The sequence below is a fragment of the Siphateles boraxobius genome, unplaced genomic scaffold, assembly GCF_051911475.1.
Source record: "Siphateles boraxobius isolate OS27281-9 unplaced genomic scaffold, OSU_SipBor_1 41, whole genome shotgun sequence".
Classification (NCBI taxonomy): domain Eukaryota; kingdom Metazoa; phylum Chordata; class Actinopteri; order Cypriniformes; family Leuciscidae; genus Siphateles; species Siphateles boraxobius.
In genome coordinates this window covers 37,212,313-37,216,096 of record NW_027509042.1, presented here as the reverse complement: position 1 = coordinate 37,216,096, position 3,784 = coordinate 37,212,313, and the positions used below count along the sequence as shown (strand labels likewise).

At 36.9% G+C, this 3,784-nt stretch overlaps 1 protein-coding gene across 16 annotated transcripts in view; it reads left to right on the top strand.

Annotated features, from left to right (window-relative positions):
• The window catches only part of baz2ba (bromodomain adjacent to zinc finger domain, 2Ba), a 97,291-nt gene that overhangs the window by 1,146 nt on the left and 92,361 nt on the right, over positions 1-3,784 (top strand). The gene's annotated exons all lie outside the window — the stretch shown is intronic.

Genomic DNA, 3,784 nt, shown 5'->3' with positions numbered 1-3,784 from the left:
AATCTTAGGACTCGACCTGCACATGTCGTTACAGGCAGAAAGTTTAGAAATGTCTTATGTGGTAGCGGTGACGTCATGTGAAGTTTAAGTAAAATGTGATGTTTTGCACAGAAGGCGTCGAATTTGTTATCTCGCTTGACATTGCTGTAAAACTCTGTTTTTAGGGTAGTTTTGGTGTTGGAATGACTCTGGGTGAATAAAAACAAACATTTGATGTGGTCTTGAGAATTATACGCTATGTTTAATGAGTCGGTGTTTACAGGTGGAATGAATGACACCAGTATGTAATGATGTCATTTAGTGTGGTGAACTGTTTATTGTCTTTTCTTTGTTTCAAATTTAGATATTTTACAATGAACCACAGTTTAGAAATTTCAGAATTTCCATTAAGGGATTTTGTTACTTAATGTTGTAAATGATGAATCAGTAAACTGAGGTTTCACATCCATTTCAGAGATTTTTCCTCAAATGACCTGAATCATATTTTGATCCTTTCTGAATTAGGAAATCAGACCTATTTGAGTTCGTCACATGAATTTATAGCTCACAAGGTTAATAATTATGGTCTCACTGTGCAATCATTTCCTCATTTAGCAGACTTATGTTCTAGTGACTATCTTATGCATATTTGTATACAGCCTAGCCTCTGTTTTATTTGTGCACGTATAGCCTCCACACATACAGAGTTTTACTTTACAGTTGACCTAATGTGTAAGAAGTAATGATAGTTTTACCTCAATAAATTAGTTGTGGTTTGTGAATGAACAGTCAACTTCAGCTTCAAAAAGCAAGTGTTACATATTTAAAAGTTTCTGTTATGCATGTCATGAACTTTTTACAATTAGCGGTCAGCGATGCAAAACCCTCAGGCTCGCCATAAGCTGGTTAAATGGCTGGACTGTCTGTTTTGTATCAGTAGGGCTCTGTCTCATCTAGCCCAGTGCCCTAGTCATTATGCATGGAGCAGGCTGTTGTTTTTACAGAATGCCTCAAATGGAGAAGTCAGTGTTTCCACCTCCCATCTCTTTGTCTGAGTATGTGCTGCTGCTAAAGCCATGAGAGCAGGGGAGCAGATGTTTAGCCAAACATCCTGACGTGATGCTTTTCTCTTGTGGGAATGCCGCCTCTTCCTCTCTGTTCCCGATGCATCGCCTTGACAGCTGCTTGATTTCATGGAACTGCTAAGAAGCCATTAGCGGTATCAGTGAATTGAAACGGAACAGTCTCACCCACTCTCTTCTTCCATTAGAAATTACTATTGTTGGAATCTTTTTTTTCCTTTCGTTGCGAGTGTGTTTGTGCTTATTCAGAGCACATAGAAGATCTCTTTTATACTTGTGCTGTTTTTCTTACCACGAATTAGGGAGAGCAAATCTGTCAGGGCCTGTTTGTGCTGTTGGGGTTTGAAGGGATCTCACACTGTGCTCTCTCAAGCACACCCAGACCCCTAGATGTCTGTGGCTGCGAAGAGGAAAAAAATGAACTTTGCTCAGGGTTAGCGTGTCAGCCACACGTTTCTGCCCAGGATGTTTGTTGTTTTCCTGACAGGATATGGGTTAGGCCTGTGAGAAGATGTTCATATCTAGGAATTAGTTTAATTTGCGATCTTAAGCCGGATCTTGTTTAAGCTCTGTTTGCATGTCTTTGTTGTTCGCACAACAACAAATGTTTGTAGTGTAATGAGCTGATTATGAGAAATGTGGGCTGTAGGAAATGGGTCTCGGGTGCAGAATCTGTCGAATCCAGTACAAGTTTAGCGTAGACAATCCCAAATGCACATGGGTTTGAGTTTATAATCACACTTCCTCTGAAACCGGGCACCGATCAGTGCGGTTCATTTAAAGATGATTTGAATTTATTTGATATTCCACTCATGCTGATACATATGAATGACTGGAGAGCAGTTAACACGCACAGCCCTGGCGTGTCTCATGGTCGAAATGGCTCTACGGGGTTTCATTCTACATCTTACTGGATTGGATGATATTATAGTCAACTGCAGTGTATAACATTGTGCTCTTCACTTTAACAACTTACTGTATAACCTTTCAGAGAATTATTCAAGCCTGGGTTCTGTTTGGTAGCTTAATGAACGTTTTTTAAAACTTTTTTTTCTTTCTGTACTTACACATAATGTAGAACACAATTAATTATTTAAAACTTTGGCAATGATTTAAATAACTATATATATATATATATATATATATATATATATATATATATATATATATATATATATATGTACACTTTATTTTCAGACTTTATTTAAAATAATATATGTATATATATATATATATATATATATATATATATATATATATATATATATATATGTAATGATGTATGTATGTATATTATTCAAGGCCTGAATTTCGTTTTGGAAAATAGGGGGGAAATCCCCCTTTAGGTCATTCTTATGGGGGGGAGTTTTTAATTTGAGGGGGGAGTTTTTTTTTAGACAATTTTAAAAAAATACGTTTAGCTAATTGTTTGCTCACTCATTGTATTTGTGTTTTTCAATGGGGTCATTTTTTTTAGTTTACACAACAAAAGGAAGCTTGATTTCAATCTTTGAATTAAATTGAAAAAAGTAGCACAAATAAATACATGAAATAAAGAGAAAAGTTTAGGTCTAACACTAGTATTCAGAAATGCTAGGAACGGAAAAAAGTAATCAAATGTAAAATAACACGGAATAGTCTTTTAGTCCTGTATAATTTGAATACATAGCCTATTAATCCTGATTCCTTACAATTAATGCTATCTTTTGTTGTTTTATATACAATAATGACAGACACATTTTAGGCTACTCTCACTTTAAGAGCTAGTGCACAGATCCACGTTCACATGTTGCGTGTAAAGCGCAGTCCGCGCCACTTTCTCCTCTTTTAAAAAGGGCTCCATGTTGCTAAGCAATCATGAGCCACGTTCTCCATGAAGACGAAGACGTTTCAGCAAAGGATGAACGCGCAAAAGACGTAACGTGAACGGCCTATACTGTTTCCATTATAGTGTCACATGCATTTTCTTTTTGTATTATTTTTTTAAGACATAACCGATTGTGTTTGAGAGGATACTCCCCGAGACTGGAATTTAGACAATGTTGTGTGCTTTTGACCGTTAAAGCGCTATAATTCAAGAAAAATAAATCAGTTTTGTTACTCATGAGCTGTTTGTTATGCGGGTTAAAATCGTTTGAATGTTTAAATAGGTAAGACTTAAAAAGACACACAAATTATAAACAATAGTGACGATGCAATGGCCGATTGTGCAAGTGACATTTCCATCAAATGTCCCGACTCCTGAAACGCGAGAGTCTAGAATCACCGCCTGCAGTGCAGCGCGATTGGCTTGCCTTGTGTAACCTATTTTAAGAGACAGAGAAGACGCGGCATTGGCAGAATCACTCACGCTGTTTGTGAAATTGCGTCTCGCAGAACGTTTTAATATGACTGATTTGATCTTATAATCTGTTAGGTTAAATTTACTCATAGGCCTACATGCTAGATTTAATGAATGTTTGCGGGAATTTCCCGCATTATAAACGCAAGACCTGCGGGAATGATTAAAATGATGCGCAATACCCGCAATCCCGCACCGAAATTCGAGCCCTATATATATATATATATAATTTTAAATAAAGTTTAGTCTATGGCGGACTAAAAATAGGTTTTCGCATTGGCACAAAAATCAGGGCAAGGTGGACCAGTGTTCAATCAAAATAAGAAGGAAGACGAACAAAAGCAGAAGTAAAAACATCCCCCAGCGTCAATCTGGATACAGA